Raw genomic sequence first — 12,707 nt, 5'->3', positions numbered from 1 at the left:
TTGAGTCCGTGATGCCATCCAACCATCTCATCCTCTGTCATCTCCTTCTCCTCTGCCTTCAGTCTTTCCCAGCATCAGAGTCTTTTCTAGTGAGTCGGCTCTTCACATCGGGTGGTCAAATTATTGGAGCTTCAGCTTCAGCATCAGTCCTTCCAATGAGTATTCAGGATTGAATTCCTTAGGATTGACTGGTTTGATCTTGCAGTCCAAGGGACTCTCAAGAGTCTTCTCCAACACCACAGTTCAAAAGCATCAATTCTTCAGTGTTCAGCCTTCTTTATGGTCCAACTCTCACATCCATACATGACCACTGGAAAAACCACAGCCTTGAGGAGACAGACCTCTGTTGGCAAAGTAATGTCTCTGCTTTTTAATAAATGTTCAATAGTTTATTTTAAATTGATAGCAAATTTGAATACATTCTACAAGCCTGCATTCTTGAACTCATCTTCATATTTTATATTTTTGATATTGTATTTTATAGTTTTACAATTCTGTGAATCCATAATTAACTAATTATGTAATTATTTTTACTACTTTTCTCTTTTAACATTCATACTAGCTTTATAAGTAATCAATCTACTTCCTGTATTATATATTATCTCAACTGGTGAGATTTTTACTTTCCTATGCTTTCTAGTTACTAATGCCTTTTCTTTTCACCTTAAAGAAGATCCCTTTAACACTTCTTGTACAGCCAGTTTAGCATTGATGAACTTCCTTAGCTTTTGTTCATCTAGAAAACTTTGGATATCTTCTTCAAATCTGAATGATAAACTTGCATGGTCAGAAGTATTTTCCTTTAAGTAGTTTCTTCTGAGCTGCAAGGTTTCACCTGAGAAATCTGCTATTCGTGTTATGGGTGTTCCTTTATGCAAAATACCTTGTTTTTCTCTTGCTGCTTTTAAGATTCCCTCTTTAACTTTCAGCATTTTAATTACTCTGTGTCTTGGTGTGAGTCTCTTTGGGTTCTTCTTGTTTGGAATTCTCTGGGCTTCCTGAATCTGGGTATCTGTTTCCTTAGCATTGTTAGGGAAGTTTTCAGCCATAATTTTTTCAAGTAAGTTTTCTGCTCCTATCCCTGCCTTTTGTCCTTCTAGGACCCCTTAAATATAGATACTATTTTTCTTGATGTTGTCCCACAGGTCCCTTAAGCAGCATTTACTTTTTTTTGTTTTTTGCTTCTCTGTCTGGGTGAGTTCCACTTCCTTGTCTCCCAGATCCCTTTTTTTTTTTTCTTCTGCTTCATTCAAGTCCACTATTGAACCCTTCTAAGCATATTTTCAGTTCAGTTACTGTATTCTTCAGTTTTGTGACTTCTCTTTGGTATTTATTTTCTATCCTTTTATTGAAGCTCTCTATTCATCCATTCTCTTCCTAAGTTCAGTGAGCATGTTTATGACTACTACTTTGAATTTTTATTATGCAAGCTACTCATCTCATTTTATTAACTTTTTTTTCCCTGAAGATTTATCTTGCTCTTCTTTTTGGAGCCTACTCTTCCAATTCCTCATTTTTCTTGACTCTTAATGTTTGTTCTATATATTAGGTAAAACAGCACTCTCCCCTGGTCTTAAAGAGGTGGCCTCATGTAGGCAATGAGCTTTATTGTTTAATCCTGCACTGGTACTTGGCTGTCTCTTGAAATCTCTCTCTGTTTCAGAACTACGGGCTCTGAAACAATCCATCCAGCCACCAGAGCCCAGTGCTCAAGGGGCATATTCTGTGTGTGTTGCATGTGCCCACTGGCTCTGGGGGTCTGTGGGGGAGGCAGGATACTCACCCACCACCTCCAATGAAGTGACTGGAACATACATGGAGGGGTGAGCATTTGCCCATCACCTCCGAGAGGACTGTGGCAGAGACACAAGGGGATAGAGCACTCACCTGCTGCCTCTGGCAGGGCTACCACAGCATCGTGAGGAGGTGGGTGCTAGCAAGTTAGAGAACACAAATGGCACCCACTAGCACTTCCAGCCCTGGAAAGAATCTCAACACGCTTTTGTCTCTCTGGCAGATGCTTTAAGATTAGCAAATGAATTTCCTTCACATATGGCCTGGGCACTTTTCAAAGTGCTATTTGTGGACTAAGTGCCAGGGTAAGTGAATCTGCACATCAGTTCTTCAAGAGCAGAATCTCCATTCGCTATGGCCCTATGTCTCCTCAGGATGCAAGCCCTGTAGGTTTTCAAAGCCAGATGTTTTTGGGGGGTTGACAGTGAAAACATAAGGTGTTTTTCTTATGCGTTCTTTCTCTTTTATTGGCGAAATAAGGTCAACAGATATAAGTGAGAAAAGGGGATAGAATTTTGGGTGTTTGAAGAAAGAGAAGATCTTTTAGGGAATGTGAGGGAGGATTGACAAAGGAAGTATTACTGGACTTCTGGGCTTAACTGAGTGCTCCTTTGAGATATGTTGTCATAAATTTAATATTGCTGTCTTGTGGCTATACACTGCGCACCATGAATGCAGTTGTGACTGTGTATTTTTTCCAGCCTCAATGAGCAAGTCTGTTGTAGGTATGCAAAATGTAAAGTGGTAGGTTTAACAAAGGTTATATTTGTGCCAGGCAACTAGGACTTAAGGATAGAGAACTAAGATAGCCAAGGCTATGAGAAAGAGATGAAGTATAATACTGGATCATCATGAGGGCAGGTGAGTAGCAAAAAAAGCTATCTTTTGTGGTACTTGAACTTTATCTCAGAAAGGTTACAAATTTGGGCAAAAGCTTTGACAGTAAAGATCAAAACAAAATGCTCAAGCCAGGAAACCTAGAATAATCTTACCCACAGGGAACAGGAAGGTAGAATAGGTAGGACAAAAGGAGGTCAGCGATGAAAGAGAATAAGGCAGCAAGACCAGCCTTGAAGAGGCAGTGAACTTCAGTCAGCCAAAAATCAACTAGGTTTGGGTTAGCGATAATAGTGAAATAAAATAGCTCATCATGGGATGTGTTATGCTAACACAGTGAGCTACCAAATAATGTCTTTCAGTGGGGTGTCCCAGGGTATCTCTGAGAACCCAAGTGGTCCATCCTAGCCCTAAAACAGCTAAGCCATCAAAAACTCAATCCCAATAAAGAATAAACCTTAACACAGTTCTGTCTTGCTGGCTCATGGGACAGCCTTAAGCTTCCATGGTAGATTAAGGACCTTGCCACAAACTTGCTTCTGCTGCTGCTAAGTCACTTCAGTCGTGTCCGACTCTCTGCGACCCCATAGACGGCAGCCTACCAGGCTCCCCCGTCCCTGGGATTCTCCAGGCAAGAACGCTGGAGTGGGCTGCCATTTCCTTCTCCATGCCACAAGCTTAATGAGAGCTAAATTTCCAAAATATCTGGGGTGGTGACAGCATGCCCCCAAAGCTGCAACAAGGGTTCCCATAACTGTGTATTTGACAGGTCTGTTCTCTTCTGAGACAAATAATAAGCACCCCAAAAGCAGTTCTTTTCCTATCATTTGCCCTTGAGGATCCATACTTCATCTTTTTCATGCATATTGTTAATTGGAAGAGTGAATGATTTTGAGTGGGAAACTCTTTTCATGTTGTACAAGCATATCATTTGTTAATTGTTTATATGTCTGACTACTCTAAATTCCTTACATGTCTCATTTATTTATCTCAAAATATCTCTGAAGTAGGTATCATCATGACTCTATATTTTCACATATGAGGCAACCAAAGCCAGGAAAGTATAACTGACCTGCCCAGAATCCCATGACCCACAAAGGTAGAAGCCAGTGTTTAAACCTAGGGCTTTTTCCAGAACCCTTGCTCTTAAACTGATTCACATGCTTAGGCAAGAATATGCACTGGAAGGCAAGAGGGGACTGATACAATCCATGCGAAATGGAAAAACACTCTAGCTTCCACCATCTCGTTCACATGTTCATCCAAGTCCATTATACTTAAATAAAAAATCCCCCATTGCAGACTTGTGGGATTCTTTTATCTACCAGAAAACTTTTCAGCAATGGTGGGGGTTATTTTTAAAAAATATATTTGGCAAAACTAATACAATTTTGTAAAGTTTAAAAATAAAATAAAATTTAAAAAATAAATAAATAAAAAATAAAAAGAAAGAGAAAAGTGAGCACTGAAAATGGCAAGTGAAACTAGTGTTCTTCCCTAGTACCTGTTCTCCCTGTAAGAGGACTAGAAATAATTAGGGGAGAACAGCCTCCTCAGTCTTCTGCATCCTGTACTGGCACTGTCCTAGAGCAAATAAACTACACTGATTACAGAAGGAGCAGCTTTACTGGAGTATCGGCTGGGCAATAACAACAACAAAACAGGAACAATAGTGGCAAAATATATATATATATATATATATATATATATATATATATATTAACCAGTGTGGATTTGCCTACTGGATTGCTCAGGAATGTGAGGCCCACAGTACTGATGTGACTATTGTCCAATGCCTGGTCTTCTATGGTACCTATAGACCAAAAACTCTTCACTGAAAACCCATGAGAAATTTACATACAGTAAATTCACAGACCTCTCAGTTGTTCTTTTTTCCTTAACAGAACCTAAACGATCCATACTTTTAGTAGAACCTAAACACCACATTTTATTCTTTCTTACTTGACTTTCAACATTCAGTTCAGTTGCTCAGTTGAGTCTGACTCTTTGTGACCCCATGGACTGCAGCTTGCCAAGCTTCCCTGTCCATCACCAACTCCCAGAGCTTACCCAAATTCATGTCCATCGAGTCGGTGATGCCATCCAACCATCTCATCCTCTGTTGTCCCCTTCTCCTCCTGCCTTCAATCTTTCCCAGCATCAGGGTCTTTTCTAATGAGTTAGTTCTTCGCATGAGGTGGCCAGAGTACTGGAGTTTCAGCTTTGGAATCAGTCCTTCCAATGAATATTCAGGACTGATTTCCTTTAGGATTGACTGGTTGGATCTCCTTGAAGTCCAAGGGAATCTCAGGAGTCTTCTCCAACACCACAGCTCAAAAGCATCAAATCTTCTGCACTCAGCTTTCTTTATAGTCCAGCTTTCACATCCACACAACACTGTATTATGCAGGGACCTCAAACATCACTTATAATTTACATATGGTTGGAGAAATTAACAACCTCTATTTTTTATTTACTTGTACGTGGCTCAACATACCAAACTCGAAACATCTCAGAATAATCCTTATTAACTAGAATCCTCAGTTTTTTATTATGCATTTGATCAGGTACTAATTGCCATATTATAATCACTCTTTGAACTGCTGCTTTTTTTTTCGTGTCTTTTGGTTTCTTGTTTAATCAAAACTAGCAAATTTTATTTCTCTTGAATATGGAATTCTAATTCATTATTTTACTTTTTAAACATAAGTTAGGTCACATTAGCTCTGTGAAAATATTATTTCTAATTACCTGCTAAGTACACTTCCTTTCTTTTCTCTCACCTTTAACAGAAACAACTCAATCTTTATGCAAAGATGTAATATGTAACATATGTAATATAGGTTTTATAGAATACCTTGCCATTTCATTGCATAATCCCACTTCAGTGTTTTTATTTATCAAAATACAGTATTCATCTGAAGTTTCTCTAATACTTTTCTTTCTCCTTTTGAATAGACATATATAAATGAAGTAATTGCTTTAGACAACATGTAATTGGGATGACTTATTTGTGTTTGGGGATTTATACAGTGATTTGTCTCCAAACAGCAACGGAAGTCATTTTAAAAGCTGGAAAATATAAAAATGTTAATAAGAAGACTAGAGGAAAGGTTTTAATTAAGAAGGCGAGCACGATACATTGTCCTAGTGCTGACAACTCTGACGCCATCACATTTCTCTGTGAGGACAGGAGAGAAGTGATCGGAGGGTGCCTTCAGAAAATCGTAGCTGTTACTACGCAAGGCAATGAGCTGTTAAGCACCAGCTTAATTACGACCTCTGTTTGTCATCTTGATACTTAATAATGCAACAGATGCACTTTTCCTGTGCCGCCAACTGCCTGCTCTGTCAGTTGACTGAGGATTCGCTGCCAAATGTGTGGCTGCCTTCCATCTCCTGAGGAGATAGATGGTTTACCACATCTACCCTCCAGGCAGGCACCAACTCATTTTCTTCTCAAAATATCTTGTTTCCTGGGACAGGTTGCACCAGAAATTAGACTGGAAATTTGTTTGCTTACTTACTACATCGTAGATCAGGAAAAAAAAGAGAAGAAAAAATAAAATCTGTCATTTCTGACTGTTCTCATGATAAATGATTGAGATGTGTCAGATGACAGAATAATTTTGAAAGGAAAACAACTGAGATTTTCCAGATCAGCTAGTTCCGGGAGCAAATGAAATAACTGCGCCCTTCACAGATACAGCAAAGGAGCACCACTAATCCAGTGCCTACTCTGCAGCTAACAATCTTTTGAAATTTTTTCATTTATTTCTCCGAAGAGATGAGTTCAAATTGAATATAGAACTGTATTTTGTTTAAAAGATAGAGAACAGGAGGTTATAAAAAAAAAGAGTATTTTAGATTCTTATAGATGAAAAGATGCAAATTATTTTTCTTAAATTTCAAATTAGCTTTCACTAATGAATAATTCTCCAATTTTCAAAGAGTAAAAATTAACATTAAATTTAAAATTTTCTGAAGCATTCTTCAACTATTTCAGATGATCACCATTCTTCAACTATTTCAGGTTTTATATTTTTTACTTTTTGGAGTATAGTTGATTAATGATACTGTGATAGTTTCAGGTGTAGGGCAATGTGATTCAATTATACATATACATGTGCCTGTTCTATTTCAAATTCTTTTCCTATTTAGGTTGTTACATAATATTGAGCAGAGTTCTCTGATTTTTTATTTTATGGAAAATTTAGAACCATAGTTTAGGTAAATCAGCAGCCTTACAGTTTTTTGTTTTGCTTTGTTTTAGTTAGGTAATCTGTTCTTTTCAGATATAACTCCAAAACTCAAGACTTCGTTTTCAGTGTTGTGTTGACAAGCCTTTCAGAGTGAAGGAGCTTTGTTCTTCAGCAGTCACACACACACACACTCGCAACTTGGAAACTGAGCTGCTGTCAGGCCTCTTAGCCATCTGCCCATGTAAGAGATCAGTCATTTGATAGGCTGTATCACATAGATGGACCATCTGCAATCCTGCTAGCAGTATTTAAGCTCTGAGATCCCACTAGGAAACCTCTTTAAAGATGGGTTCACTGTGCTGTTTTCAGCTGCTTTAAAACTGAATAAAAAGAGAAACCTTGGTTATAATGGTAGATATTTATTTTCCAACAGAGAATGATCCAAGTAAGCACATTTGAAGTTTATATCCGGTTGCATGCAATCAGACACTGTGCATTTTTTGGAAAAATATAACATTAGTTGGAGATATTAGTAAACAGGATTTGTAAAAAGTTATGTTCAACAAATCCAGACACTGATTTTGGCATATTCATTGGATAAATATCTTTTTGGATATAATATTAGATAAAAAAATTAAGTTTACATAGTTACTTTCAGTAAATTTAATCACTGGAACAGAAATAAAGCTTCCTATGCAGCATTATTAAATAGAGCACTTATAATGTATTGCTAGCCTAAGTAGAATGTGCTAGGGAAAATAAAATTAGAAGATAACTTTGTAAAGAGTTCCATGGCAAAAATAATTTCTACAAATCACAGAAAGAACTAACAGTTTCCTCTCATAAATGTACAGTCAAAAGAGTTGGTTTAAGTTGTCGAAGACACACACAAATGCTGTCCATTAAATATTTGATTAAGTATACAGTATACTTTACATATATTAGACATACTCTATGTCTAATAACTAATTTAGTAGTATAAAAATGCCTTAGTGTTCTCCAATCTTATAAAAGTTAGTATTCAAGAATTGGTTTGATTTCACTGTTTGTTCTCCATTTTAAAAAAAAGCTTCAAATAGTTCAAACATATTCCTTATATTATTAGGCATTCTAGAAACACTGATGCATCTGTGGCTCCAACAATCCTTCTTTCTAACTCGAGGCACCTACATCCTGTAGACAATGCAGAGTGGAGCAGACAGTAAAGACTTGTTTTTCAGGATCAGTGATCATTAATGCTGGAGCCCTTCTGAGCAACTCTCTTCCTCTCTGGATCTTACCTTCTTTTTCTCTGCTCCTCCCTACGTCAGCCAAATTCCCCAATTGCTGCTCTTTATATGCTTAAACATTTTACATCTTCCAGCTCTCTCCTCTCATCTAGATTTCCTGTAGGACCCTCCTGACCATCTTACCCAACTGTCACTTAATACTTCAGGATTACAATCTGTATCTTCTCTCTCCTACAAGATTCCAAGTTCCTCAAAGGTGTACACCACATTTTATGCCTCACTGTGATCTCAGGTAACCATACAAAGTATTCTGATGATTAAATTATTCAGTAAATTTATGTTAAGTTGATCTCTAGGGCCATCCAATTTTGGCATCAGGTTTACTGGACTAGATCAAAAATAGAAGATTTTAATTTGCAGTACACTCTGGTTTATTGGTATTAGCTGTCTGAAAAGTTGTGTGGAAAAAGATTGGGTAGCAATATCTGCCGTGTTTGTTTATAATGACACAGATGCAAGTATTTGCTCCTAAGTATATGCACGATCTTGGCATGCATATTCTCATCTAATTGTTTTTTAAAAGATTCTGCAGAAGAAAGTCTTTGACTGTAATATGTGTCCCTGCTTATGCTTAGCTTCTACTGAAATAAACATTTTCTTCAGACCATTGGGTCAGACTTTGCTCAGGACTCTGGGAAATAGGGTGCATATAGCCCAAAACGAATGCTTGGTTTTGGGGGTGCAGATCTTTTTCAGTGCTCAGTCCTGTCCAACTCTTTGCGATCCTGTGGACTACAGCCCACCAGGCTTCTCTGTCAATGGGATTTCCCAGGTAAGAATACTGGAGTGGGTTGCCATTTCCTACTCCAGAGGATCTTCCCAAACCAGGCACAAAACCTGCATCTCCTATATCTTCTGCATTGGCAGGCAGACTCTTTACTGCTAGCACCAACTTCAGTCAGTCAGCCAGTTCAGTCACTCAGTCGTGTCTGACGCTTTGCAACCCCATGGACTGCAGCACGCCAGGCCTCCCTGTCCATCACCAACTCCCAGAGTTCACCCAAACTCATGTCCATTGAGTCGGTGATGCCATCCAGCCATCTCATCCTCTGTCGTCCCCTTCTCCTCCTGCCCGCAATCCCTCCCAGCATCAGAGTCTTTTCCAATGAGTCAACTCTTCCCATGAGGTGGCCAAAACATTGGAGTTTCAGCTTTAGCATCATTCCTTCCAAAGAACACCCAGGACTGATCTCCCTTTGAATGGACTTGTTGGATCTCCTTGCAGTCCAAGGGACTCTCAAGAGTCTTCTCCAACACCACAGTGCAAAAGCATCAATTCTTTGGCGCTCAGCCTTCTTCACAGTCCAACTCTCACATCCATACATGACCACTGGAAAAACCATAGCCTTGACTAGACGGACCTGTGTTGGCAAAATAATGTCGCTGCTTTTGAATATGCTATCTAGGTTGGTCATAACTTTCCTTCCAAGGAGTAAGCGTCTTTTAATTTCATGGCTGCAATCACCATCTGCAGTGATTCTGGAGCCCAAAAAAATAAAGTCTGACACTGTTTCCACTGTTTCCCCATCTATTTCCCATGAAGTCATGAGACCAGATGCCATGATCTTCGTTTTCTGAATGTTGAGCTTTAAGCCAACTTTTTTACTCTCCTCTTTCACTTGCATCAAGAGGCTCTTTAGTTCCTCTTCACTTTCTGCCATAAGGGTGGTGTCATCTGCATATCTGAGGTTATTGATATTTCTCCCTGCACTTGATTCCAGCTTGTGCTTCTTCCAGCCCAGTGTTTCTCATGATGTACTCTGCATAGAAGTTAAATAAGCAGGGTGACTATATACAGCCTTGACGTACTCCTTTCCCTATTTGGAACCAATCTGTTGTTCCATGTCCAGTTCTAACTGTTGCTTCCTGACCTGCATATAGGTTTCTCAAGAGGCAGGTCAGGTGGTCTGGTATTCCCATCTGTTTCAGAATTTTCCACAGTTTATTGTGATCCACACAGTCAAGGGCTTTGGCATAGTCAATAAAGCAGAAATAGTTGTTTTTCTGGAACTCTCACTTTTTCCATGATCCAGCAGATGTCGGCAATTTGATCTCTGGTTCCTCTGCCTTTTCTAAAACCAGCTTGAACATCAGGAAGTTCACGGTTCACGTATTGCTGAAGCCTGGCTTGGAGAATTTTGAGCATTACTTTACTAGTGTGTGAGATGAATGCAATTGTGCAGTAGTTTGAGCATTCTTTGGCATTGCCTTTCTTTGGGATTGGAATGAAAACTGACCTTCTCCAGTCCTGTGGCCACTGCTGAGTTGTCCAAATTTGCTGGCATATTGAGTGCAGCACTTTCACAGCATCATCTTCCAGGATTTGAAATAGCTCAACTGGAATTCCATCACCTCCACTAGCTTTGTTTGTAGTGATGCTTTCTAAGGCACGCTTGACTTCACATTCCAGGATATCTGGCTCTAGGTGAGTGATCACATGATCGTGATTATCTTGGTCATAGTGATGCTTTCTAAGGTCCGCTTAACTTCACATTCCAGGATGTCTGGCTCTAGGCGAGTGATCACACCATCGTGATTATCTTGGTCATGAAGATCTTTTTTGTACAGTTCTTCTATGTATTCTTGCCACCTCTTCCTAATATCTTCTGCTTCTGGTGGGTCCATACCATTTCTGTCCTTTATGGAGCCCATCTTTGCATGAAATGTTCCCTTGGTATCTCTAATTTTCTTGAAGAGATCTCTAGTCTTTCCCAATCTGTTGTTTTCCTCTATTTCTTTGCATTGATCTCTGAGGAAGGCTTTTTTATCTCTCCTTGCTATTCTTTGGAACTCTGCATTCAGATGCTTATATCTTTCCTTTTCTCCTTTGCTTTTCGCTTCTCTTCTTTTCATAGCTACGCTGCTGCTGCTAAGTTGCTTCAGTCATGTCCGAATCTGTGCGACCCCATAGACGCAGCCCACCAGGCTCCCCCGTCCCTGGGATTCTCCAGGCAAGAACACTGGAGTGGGTTGCCATTTCCTTCTCCAATGCATGAAACTGAAAAGTGAAAGTGAAGTCACTCAGTCGTGTCCGACTCTTCACGACCCCACGGAGTGCAGCCTACCAGGCTCCTCCGTCCATGGGATTTTGCAGGCAAGGGTACTGGAGTGGGGTGCCATTGCCTTCATAGCTGTAGACCTACATAATACTATCCTTTATAATTACCCCCACTCCTGCTCTAAAGATAGGCCAGGTGAAAGGATGTTCAGCCTCCACAAGAGACCGACTTGCCTGTTTCAGATTTTCATGTTAACAGCCATAATAATAACAATTTCCTGGTTCAGAAAACTATTTCCTTTAAGTTTTATTTTTATCATATTTAATAGCAATTATTGAACATTTTATGACATAAAACTAGAAGCCAAGGCAAGTAGACTTGCTTGTATAAGCTCTGAAATTAAATGGTACTTTGCTCTTCCCAGAACTTCCCAACCCCACATACACCCAAGGATCCTGAGTGTCACTGAACGAGGGGCTTGAGCTCTCACCTCTGCATCTCACATCCTCCACTGCTCTAACAGAGCCAATCTTGATAAAAGATCCTTATTAGTGTGTTCTCATCACAGAACACCAAACACCACACTAAACAGCTAAGAAGTCAGCCCAGTTACCATGTGCCTTTCATCACTGTCTTAAATCCTGGAAGTCTAGATTTCAGAAGACCAAACAGTACTCCACTGGAATGATAAAGCATTATGTAACCAATTCCATCACCTAAGAAAGTAAAAGCTGACGTGACAGGTGCCTACTTGTGCCAAGTGACCTACAGGTGCTTTAATTTCACCAGATTCACTTTTAGGATCTCTCAGCTGCTGTTTCTCAAGAGATGCTAGGAACACTGTTTCTGCTAAAACTACACAGCTCTTAATATATGGGTGGAATTTCCCCCCTACACAGAGAGTAAAGAAACTAGATAATCAACATCAGGCTCTGTACTGATGGAAGCATTCTTATAGAAAATGAAACATAAAGTTTCACACTTAGAGAAATAATTATGAGTGAAAGGAAAAACAAACACATACAAAGTAAAAAAAAAATTATGTACAGAAATCTAAAATACGAACAACATGTGTAAACAAATGATTTAGCCCATATTGTGAAGTGGTAAATGGACTGAACAAAATGACATGTTCCATTTTCTTTTATCTACACTCTTCAAAGTTAATATTGTGTACAAACTTTTGGCTATTTTATATTTTTTTGTAAAAAAAGACCTCTGCACACTTTTTTGTGTCCTTTTTCCTGTCTTTCTTTTTTTGACAGACAGGAAGCTTCCTATTACATTTTGCTATTTTTCTCTGTCAATAGTTTCTTCAGGTCAGTGTAACAATAGAATGATTTGGTCTTTTTTAAAAAGTGGGCTACTTTTTGAAAGAACTTTTAAATAAAATTTTTATTTCATTTCTTTATGAAGGAGTTGGCACAAGAGGTTTAGAAAAATTAAATCTATATTCTTTGATATATTGATATAGTTTTATTTCTCTTGTGTTACACAGGACTAAGAGCTATTTAAACACTCAAATGGGTGATCCAGTAGATGATACGGTGATAAATGCCTTTTAAAATAAACTTCTTGGTGCTTCA

The sequence above is a fragment of the Bubalus kerabau genome, unplaced genomic scaffold, assembly GCF_029407905.1.
Source record: "Bubalus kerabau isolate K-KA32 ecotype Philippines breed swamp buffalo unplaced genomic scaffold, PCC_UOA_SB_1v2 scaffold_50, whole genome shotgun sequence".
Lineage (NCBI taxonomy): Eukaryota > Metazoa > Chordata > Mammalia > Artiodactyla > Bovidae > Bubalus > Bubalus kerabau.
This window is presented reverse-complemented; position numbering follows the sequence as displayed.